This window comes from Cebus imitator, unplaced genomic scaffold (genome assembly GCF_001604975.1).
Source record: "Cebus imitator isolate Cc_AM_T3 unplaced genomic scaffold, Cebus_imitator-1.0 Scaffold260, whole genome shotgun sequence".
Taxonomy (NCBI): domain Eukaryota; kingdom Metazoa; phylum Chordata; class Mammalia; order Primates; family Cebidae; genus Cebus; species Cebus imitator.
In genome coordinates, this window is record NW_016107575.1 from 728,975 (window position 1) to 739,708 (window position 10,734).

Below are 10,734 nucleotides of genomic sequence, written 5' to 3' on the forward strand. Positions count from 1 at the left end.
CAGCCTCCCAAAGTGCTGGGATTATAAGCGTGAGCCATAGCACCCGGCCTCAATGAAATTCTTAGTGATCCAGAGGTTCTTGCAGCCATGCAGGGTCCAGAACTTATGGTGGCATTTCAGGATGTGGCTCAGAACCACAAATATGTCAAACACTTGAGCAACCCAAAGGTTGTGAATCTTATCAGTAAATTGTCAGCCACATTTGGAGGTCAAGTGTAATGCCCTTCTGATAAAAAGCAACCTAGCTCACGTTATGGATGTCGCAGTAATACAAACTGGTGTACCTCCGACCTTCTCATCAAAAGAGCTGGGGTGCTTTGAAGATAATCCCTACCCCACTTCCCCAAATGCAGCTGAAGCATTTTACAGTGGTTTGCCATTAGGGTATTCATTCAGATAATTTTTTGCGACTAGGAATTACAAACTTTAAATACTTTTTAAACCTTAAAAATATTTAAAACAAATACAAAGTGTCTGTTAATTCTTATATTTTTCTTTACTAATCATTTTGGATTTTTTCTTTAACTATTGGGCAGGGAAGATACTTATGTATGGAAGCTTATTGCTCTGATTTGAGTGAAATAAAAGTTTATTAGTGCGAGGCAAACGTAACTCATTGGAGGATGAAGTTTGTGTTGGATACGTGGTTCCTGAAGCATTTTGACTTGTCTTTTTAAATGCTTTATCTTTTTCTTTAAAGATTTATTTTAGTAAAACTAATTGGGACCACTGGTATTTCAGTAGAACCTGGGTAGGGACTGGAAGTGCTTGGCCGGGCTGCAGCAATCTTGCTGGGTTTTGTTTTTGTTTATTTTTTGAGACAGAGTCTCGCTCTGTTGCCCAGGCTGGAGTGCAAGGGCATGATCGCCGCTCACTGCAACCTCCACCTCCTGGATTCAGGTGATTCTCCTGCCTCAGCCTCCCTAGTAGCTGAGATTACAGGCCCCCAACACCATGCCTGGCTAATTTTTGTATTTTTGGTAGAGATGAGGTTTTGCTGTGTTGGCCAGGATGGTTTCAAATTCCTGACCTCAGGTGATCACCCCCCTCAGCCTCCCAAAATGCTGGGATTACAGGTGTGAGCCACCACACCCAGCCACTGTATCTTATACAACACGCATCCTTGGCCAGGTTGCCCTTAAATCTTACATTATGGTGAAGGGGTAATTATTTTGTAATGCTGCTGTAGAGTTGGAATACTTAGTCTGTTCTTGTCCAGTATATCTAATAGATGTTTCATATTATCTACACATTAAAAAAAATAATTACCAAACATCCAAAGTGGTTCCCACAGTTGTGGGCAGGACACACAGCTGCTGCTTGGGCTACCAGAGAGCTACTTCTTAAGACCTTCCTGAACCAAACATTCAAATACGGAAGTGGTTCCAGAGGCATTTTTGGTTGTTACAACTGGAAGCCAGGGGTTGCTCCTGGCAGTGGTGGGTAGACACCAGGCATGCTGCCAAACATCCTACTATGTGCAGCCCCCTAAAACGAGGAAGTTTCCAGTCCAAAATATGGAGAATGTGGAAGTTGAGGAGCCTTGAAATTTGAGAACGTTTATTTGGCTCCTTAAAAAAAACCACAGTCCAGGCCAGGTGTGGTGGCTCACGCCTGTGATCCCAGCACTTTGGGAAGCCAAGGTGGGTGGACCACCTGAGCTCAGAGTTTGAGACCAGCCTGGCCAACATGATGAAATCCCATCTCTACTAAAAATACAAAAATTAGCTGGGCATGGTGGTGTGTGCCTGTAATCCCAGCTACTCAGTAGGCTGACGCAAGAGAATCACTTGAACCTGGGAGGTGGAGGCTGCAGTGAGCCGAGATTGCACCACTGCACACCAGCTTGGGTGACAGAGCGGGGTTCCTTTGCCTGCTCTCCTACTGCACAGCAGGTAACCACCCTTCCATTTCCATTTCCAACAACCTTTCCAATTGCTTCACCATTTTTCAAGCAGTTGTGCCAGTTCCTGTCAGTTTCAGAGCAGCAGGGAGGGTTCGGTCATGCGGTGCAGCAGTGACATGGTGGTGAGATGTGCCTGCTGACCAGCCGGGAGGCCCACCTGCTAGCTCGGGGTGTGTACTCTACAGCATTCTGTACTGTGGGCCTTTGGTCACTGCCAACATGAGAAGACTCACTCACTAAGACTCACCCAGAGTCTTACTGTGTCATGTTGTATTAACATTGGTTAAGAAGGAGTTTAAACAGCAAACATTGGCTGGTGAGTTTCGGAAGAGAAATAGAACCCTGTCTTCTCCTCTAAAGGCAAAGGCCAGCGGAGGATGTGTGAGGACAGACAGGTGCTGGCACCTGCGTGACACCTGGGGGCGCTGTTTTTCCTACAGAGCCACAGCTACTGTTTGTCAGAGGGCTTCTCCATCAGCTGTGTGCTCACGGTGTGTGGTGTGTTCACTTCACGACTACTCCTGCGGCTGCCATCAAAACCCTTCCTGAAGCCAGGAATGTGGTGGCTCCCACCTGTAATCCAGCACTTTGGGAGGCTGAGGCGGGCAGATCACCTGAGACCAGGAGTCGAGACCAGCCTGGCCAACATGGTGAAACCCTGTCTCTAATAAAAATGTAAAAATTGGCCGGGCGCAGTGGCTCACGCCTGTCATCCCAGCACTATGGGAGGCTGAGGCAGGCGGATCACCTGAGGTTGGAAGTTCCAGACCAGCCTGACCAACATGGAGAAACCCTGTCTCTACTAAAAGTACAAAATTAGCCAGGCATGATGGCACATGCCTGTAATCCCAGCTACTCAGGAGGCTGAGGCAGGAGAATTGCTTGAACCTGGGAGGTAGAGGGTGCGGTGGAGGTTATGGGAGCTGAGATCCTGCCATTGCGCTCCAGCCTGGGCAACAAGAGTGAAACTTCGCCCAAAAAAAACAAAAAACAAAAACCAACCAACCAACAAACAACAAAACCCAAAGAAACAACAACAACAAAACAGGAGAATAAAGAAATAATAATTGTGGTCTCCAGGCCCTGGAATTCTATTTTTTCTCTATTTATTTATTTATTTATTTTTTCTTTTTCTTTGGGACGGAGTTTTGCTCTTGTTACCCAGGCTGGAGTGCAATGGCGCGATCTCGGCTCACCACAACCTCCGCCTCCTGGGTTCAGGCAATTCTCCTGCCTCAGCCTCCTGAGTAGCTGGGATTGCAGGCACGCGCCACCATGCCCAGCTAATTTTTTGTATTTTTAGTAGAGACGGGGTTTCACCATGTTGACCAGGATGGTCTTGATCTCTTGACCTCGTGATCCTCCCGCCTCGGCCTCCCAAAGTGCTGGGATTACAGGCTTGAGCCACCGCGCCCGGCTATTTATTTATTTATTTAGAGACGGGGTCTCACTATGTTGCCCAGGCTGGAGCACAGTAGCTATTCACAGGCGCGATCCCACTACTGATCAGCACGGGAGTTTTGACCTGCTCCATTTCTGACCTCGGCCATTTCATCCCTCCTTAGGCAACCTGGTGGTCCCCTGCTCCCGGGAGGTCATTATATTGATGCTAAACTTAGTGCATAGCGCACTACAGCCCAGAACTCCTGGGCTCAAGCGATCCTCCCGCCTCAGCCTCCTGAGTAACTGGGACTACAGGCACATGCCACCGAACCCAGCTATTTATTTATTTTTATAATAATAACACAGACCCGGGAGTCTCGCTGTTTCCCAGGCTGGTCTGGAACTCCTGTGCTCAAGCAATCCTTCTACCTTGGCCTCCCGAAGTGCTGGGATTACAGGTGTGAGCCCCTGTTCCTGGCCTGCTCTGGAATTCTGGGTCAAGATGTGATGGAGCTATATAAAGGCACACAGCAGTGAGTTTGCAGAGTGTATTAAGTCATCCCATTTGTGGAAAAAAAAAGTTCCTAAGTATTTATTTTGCATACATTTAAAAAGTGCTTAGAAACATGTAAATAGAATGCCAAATTCTAAAGAAAAATTATTTTCAACATTTATGTTGTTTACATGAAAACAGCCTATGTGTTAGTTTTACAATAAGAAAATCTGTGCTTATTTCTGTTGTTTCATAATAGAAACAAAATATCCGATCAGATATTTTTTGTTTTCCTTTGCTGGTATTAGCTGAGTTTTCTGTGACTCGAGGGTCCTGTTACCCTCCAGGGAGAAGGCTAATGCATGAGGCAGTGGTTTTTGGCAGGATGGTTACCGAAGGCATCATTCTCCTCCAAAAGTCAATGTTTTAGCCAGGCCCAGCTTTTCTTGACTGTAGGTTTTGGTTCCATCAGGAAATGCTAAACATAGTCCCCTCTGATTCATAGAGCTGGTTCCTAGGCCACCTTTGTGACGAGTGAGGCATAAGGTCTCTCCCTCAGGAACTTTTTTTTTTTTTTTTTTCCTGAGATGAGCTTCACTCTGTCACCCAGGCTGGAGTGCAATGGTGCGATCTTGGCTCACTGGAACCTCTGCCTTCTGGGTTTAAGCAATTCTCCCGCCTCAGCCTCCCAAGTAGCTAGGACTACAGGTGTGTGCCACCATACCTGCTAATTTTTTTGTATTTTTAGTAGTAATGGGGTTTCACTATGTTGGCCAGGCTGGTCTTGAACTCCTGACCTTGTGATCTGCCTTCCTTGGCCTCCCACAGTGCTGGGATTACAGGCCTGAGCCACCATGCCCAGCCTCCCTCAGGGACTTCTAATGAGAACAAGAGCCTACCAGGGCACTGAGCTGAGAGCCCGAGCTGGGTGCATCATTAATCTCTGCATTCCCGGTACCCAGCCGTGCTTCATGCATAGCTGACGCTCATTGTTGAATGAATTTGTGGAAGGAAGAAGGAATCTTTGGGCCCTGTCAGCTTGATTGTCACATGTCTGGGGAAGTGGGGTGTCAGTGAGGATGGCTTGCAGTTCCTGGCTGGTGAATCCAGGCTTGCCTCCAGGGGTCCACATTTTATAAGGTTATGCTCAGAAGGTCCTGCCACCTAAGAAGCACCTTATGACATTGGCACACAGGAACAGATGCCTTGCTTGGACCTGGGCGCAAAAACTGGCCCAGGAATTCATCTGACATGTCTTAGCAATGTCCAGAATGTTTCTGCTACATGCTAGCTAGACATAGGCTTGATGCAGTGGCTCATGCCTGTAATCTAAACTTTGGGCGGCTGAGATGGACAGATTGCTTGAGCCCAGGAATTTGAGACTAGCCTAGGCAACGTAGTGAGACCCTGTTTCTATTTTGTTTTTTAAAGAAAATAGGCCCGGCATAGTGGCTCACACCTGTAATCCCAGCACTTTGTGAGGCCAAGGCAGGCAAATCATGAGGTCAAGAGATTGAGACCATCCTGGCCAACATGGTGAAACCCTGTCTCTACTAAAAATACAAAAATTAGCCGGGCATGGTGGCACACGCCTGTAGTCCCAGCTACTTGGGAGGATGAGGCAGGGGAATCCCTTGAACCCAGGAGGTAGAGGTTGCAGTGAGCCGAGATCATGCCACTGCACTCCAGCCTGGCGACAGAACGAGACTCCATCTCAAAAAAAAATGTTTTTAAATTAAAAAAACCCAGTAGCTAGACATAAACATTTATCACCTTGCATATAAACATTAATCACCTCGCATAAGCAGTGGTGAGAGATGTTAATGGCCAAAGCAAAATCAAGCACTTCTGGGGTGGCTTTGGGCCAGGGTACCGAGGAAGGGCCTGGGTGGGCTTGCAGCGGTTCTGAGCTCCTCTGCAGACCTGTTGGGCCCCAGATCTAAGCCTGCGCAGAGACTAGCCCTCCCTATCCCCAACCTTGAGCTCTGACGGCTGAGCCCCAAGTTCCCCTTTAAAGCTGGAGGTATCCCCAGCCTCTGCCCCCAACCAAAGAAATGTGATGGGGGGCTCTGCTTTGCCCCAGCTCCTGCCTGGGCCCTGGGCCTTGCTATCAAAATCAATTCCAGGTCAGACTCCACACACCTAGTGGTCTTCCCCATACTCTGTAGGGGTGAAAATTCTAATATAGATGTTCTGAATGGAACTAAACAGTTGGGCCTTGTTAGTTGACATTTACCGAACATGCACATGTACTTAGTTAAACATAAGAAAGATAGAAATCACAAAAAGAGTCTTCATCATTCCACCCCACTCCACCAGTTCTGTGCTACAGAGATAAACACCATTAACTGTTCCGTGCATGTCCTTCCAAAAATCTTCATGCCTATACAAACACACACACTCATCTGCAGGCACACGCTTCTGCACCCTGCTTTCTTCTAACCTTGTGTTAAAAGAAATTGGCTCTGGGATCAGAACAGCTATTGGTCCAAGTCTTCTGAAGATCCCCACTCCTAATGTACCTTGGAGATTGTTCCAAATCAGGATATACACATCTGCATGATTCTTTTTAAACAGCGGCATATGATGCCACTGTGTAAGTGGCTTTTTCTTCCCCAGAAAGCTTTCCCCTTTTCTCTCATAATAGTGGCCTGAATTTGGGGAGAATCATGTCTTTCCCACTTTCAGTTGTTCTTTGATTTTGGTGGAGGTGACCCAGGGTTGGGCAGATGACCCAGGCCTTACCACCAGAAATGGACACAGAACCCATGCTGGGGTGGTGCCAATCATGACCGGGACTTTCTTTGAAGAATTAAAGGAAGAGAAGCTCTCTTGTTTTCTGCTGGCTTCACACATGAGGAGATATTGGCTTAGAGTGCTGGAAGTCAATTTCTCATGGTGTGGAATCCAAGAACAAAGCTCACATGGTGAAAAACAAAGCCAACATATGGAGAGAGATGGTGTTCATCTTTTTTTTTTTAATTTTTCTTTATTATATTTTTGAGATGGAGTTTCACTCTTGTTGCCCAGGCTGGAGTGCAATGGTGCAATCTCTGCTCACTGCAACCTCCACCTCCTGGGTTCAAGCGATTCTCCTGCCTCAGCCTCCCAACTAGCTGGGATTGCAGGCACCTGCCAACATACCTGGTTAATTTTTGTAGTTTTAGTAGAGACGGAGTTTTACCACATTGGCCAGGCTTGTCTCGAGACCTTCCTGGTCAACGTGGTGAAACCTCGTCTCTACTAAAAACACAAAAATTAGCTGGGCGTGGTGGTGCATACCTGTAATCCCAACTACTCAGGAGGCTGAGGCAGGGGAATCACTTGAGCCCAGGAGGCGGAGGTTGCAGTGAGCTGAGATCGCACCATTGTACTCCAGCCTGGCGACAGAGTGAGATTCCGTCTCAAAAACAAAAACAAAAACAAAAAAAAGTCCTGCAGACTCTTCCTTCTCTAGGACAATTGTTGGAGCAGCTGAGGGAAACCTTTGACCATGAGAAATTATCTGCTGATTCAAACCACTTGATGTGCACAGACCCAAGAACTCACCCAGCCAAGGCTCACTTCCTGGGCTAGAATATCACTGATGACATTTCCCACAATCGGCTCTGGGATCTGAACAGCCCTTGGCCCAAGTCTTCTGGCGATTTCCACTCTTTCTGCTTTGAGTGATCTATTTGTGGGAGGAGGGTGATAGCAATGAGTTGAGGAAGAATTACATCACCAGGAACCCGTGGCAAAGGCAGAATTGAGGCGTGGGCCTTAACTACTGGGGAGACTTGTGCCAGCAGGAAGAGCCAGGGTCCAGAGGGAAGCAGAGGTGGCGTTTACAGAGGCTCGGGCCTGCGCCAGTGGACAGGTGTTTGTTTAACAGACAGCAGCACCCACCCCTGCTCCACAGAAAGGATAGCGTCTGCCTGAATCCCAGGAAGAAGGACCTTGAAGCCTCTGTGGCTCCCAGCAGAGCAGTAGGTCATCTAGTGATAGTCAGATGGTCTTGGCAATGGGCATTTGGTTGTTTTTAAAATTGTTTTATTGTAAACTGACTAATTCTAATTTTTAAAATTAAAACAATGTTTTTTGGCCAGGCGCAGCACTTTGGGAGGCCAAGACAGGTGGATCATGAGGTCAGGAGGTTGAGACCAGCCTGGGCAACATGGTGAAAACCCATCTCTACTGAAAATACAAAAATTAGCCGGGCATAGTGGTGGGTGCCTGTAATCCCAGCTAGTTGGGAGGCTGAGGCAGGAGAATAGCTCGAACCCGGGAGGAGGCGGAGGTTGTAGTGAGCCAAGATAGCGCCACTGCACTCCAGCCTGGGCGACAGAGCAAGATTCCATATCAAAAAAAAAAATTTTTTTTTTTTAGTGATAAGGTCTTGCTCTGTCGCCCAGGCTGGAGTGCAGTGGCACGGGCATAGCTTACTGCAGCCTCAAGCAATCCTCCCACTTCAGCCTCCCAAGCAGCTGGGGCCACATGCGGTGCCACCACACCCGGCTAATTTTTAAATATATTTTTAGAGATGGGGTCTTGCTATGTTGCCCAGGGTGGTCTGGAATTCCTGGTCTCAAGTGATCCTCCGCCTTGGCCTACCAATGTCCTGGGATTACAGATATGAGCCAGTGTGCCTGGTCTATAATTGTGTATATTTACGGATACAAACTGATACATGTATACAATGTAGAATAATTAACTCAAACGAATTAACACATCCATCACCTCAAATACTTATTTTTTTTGTGGTGAGAACATTTGAAATATACAATACAGTAGATTACTATTAACCATAATCACTGTGCTGTGCACTAGATCTCAAACAGCTTATTTCTCCTAAGGGAAACTTTGTGACCTTTGGCCAGCAGCTCTCTGTGACCCCACTCCCCATGGATTTGATTGTTAACAGCCAAGAATACACTGTGGGAAGGAGAACGTGTTAAAATACGATCATGGAAGAAAACCTCTCCCATTTCCAGTACTTAGTGTTTCTGCCCTTTGTCTTGGTTTCACAATTTGTTTTACTTAATTTATTAAAATGTAGTGAATATTTACTCATTGATTTTGAGATAGTCTTGCTCTGTCGCCCAGGTTGAAGTGCAGTGGCACAGTCTCGGCTCACTGCAATCTGTGCCTCCCGGGTTCAATATATTTGTTATTATAAGTCACCTGTTCCTAGCCCTTTCTCCCAAGAGCTGAGTCCTACCTGGTGTCCCACAGTAATGTGAAGACAAGGGCAGCCTGGTTGTAGATCTTAGGTGGCTTTGTTAATTTCTGACATGGGGCAGACATGAGGGAAGGTGCTGTGATTTCTCAAGCCTAGTCCAAAGGAATAGACTGAGAATCTTACAACCCATCCTTGGTTACGTTCTCATTCATATGCAAGTATCTTTCGTGGCATCGCCCAGTTCTGTGCCTCCTCATCACCCCAACAGCCCGCACCCTACGCTCACCTAGCAAGCAGTGAGAACATTTCCTTCCACATGGGAGGAACAGGCCAGCCAAGAAGGCTTTTGCTTGATTCGGAGTTATTTGTCTTCAGGAGTCCCATCCACTGACCATTTTCCTTCGGGCTCGTGGCATCCTGTGCTTTATGGGGTCGCTGACACCCTGTCATTGAATGCATTGTTTAAATCAGGGATTTGAGCTGCCAGGAGCTGAATCCATCCTGCGGATATGTTTTGTTTTGTTTGGGCTCAAAACAGTGTTTTATATTAAAAATCTGAATTATTTGCCAGCATTAAAAATTGCAGGCTGGGTGTAGTGGCTCACGCCTGTAATCCCAGCACTTTGGGAGGCTGAGGTTGGGAGTTGGAGACCAGCCTGGCCAACATGGTGAAAACTGATCTCTACTAAAAATACAAAAATTAGCCAGGCATGGTGGCAGCCTCCTGTAATCCCAGCTACTCGGGAGGCTGAGGCATGAGAATCACTTGAACCCAGGAGGTAGAGTTTGCAGTGAGCTGAGATTGTGCCATTGCACTCCAGCCTGGGGGACAAGAGCAAGACTCCACCTCAAAAAAAAAAGAAAAAATTGCAAAGTTTTACGTAGCAACACAGATTTCCAGCTCCTTTGGGAAACTGGAAAGTTCTGGTAATAGTGGGGCAGTGTTTTTAATGACCTGCTGACCTGAGCAGGGGTTGGGGCACTTATTCTTTCCTGTAAAATGTCTAGGGAGATTTCAGCTTGCGATGCTGTTCCCTCCCTGGTCCAGGAAACACCAACATTCCAGAAATACTCAAGAACCCATTGGGAAAAGACTAAGGATTCAGGTCTAAGCATCACACTCTGACAGGTGGCAGGATGATTTATTGATAGAAAAGATTTTGGAGTCCAAGGTGAGCAGGGAGGCTGAGGTGGGCGGATCACTTGAGGCCAGGAGCTTGAGACCCACCTGGCCAACATGCTGAAACCCTGTCTCTACTAAAAGTACAAAAACTAGCCAGGAGTGGTGGCATGCGCCTATAGTCCCAGCTACTTGGGCGGCTAAGTGAGAAGAATCACTTTAACCTGGGAAATGGAGGTTGCAGTGAGCTAATGTCATGCTGCTGCACACCAGCCTGGGCAACAAAGCAAGACTCCATCAAAAAAAATTTTTTTTCTCTCTACGTATTTTCTAACTGTAAGCAATTTGGCAGGTTTTGTACCTCCTTTCCTACAAGATTTCAGTGCGGCAGACAGCAAAGCAGCCTGAGAATGAGGCCGATATGTACTGAAAACCTAAGGCCACTGGGAGATTATAGGGTGTCCTGGTAAAGGAGAGGAAAAGGGAAAGAGCCTTGGAGAGGTAGTGACGTGAGGAGGACTCACCCTGCCTGAGAAGGGCAGAGAGGGCCGGGCCTCTCAAAGGCCACAAGGCCACCCAGCACTTAATGATAGCATCTTGAAAGGGACAACATGGCAGAGTGGCTGGGATTGGCAGGACTCTGCCTCCAGAACTCTATCACCAGCAAAGAC

At 47.2% G+C, this 10,734-nt stretch overlaps 1 pseudogene; it reads left to right on the forward strand.

The window, feature by feature from the left end:
• Positions 1-219, forward strand: part of LOC108283440 — a 3,689-nt pseudogene extending 3,470 nt beyond the window's left edge.
• Positions 220-10,734: the final 10,515 nt, after the last annotated feature.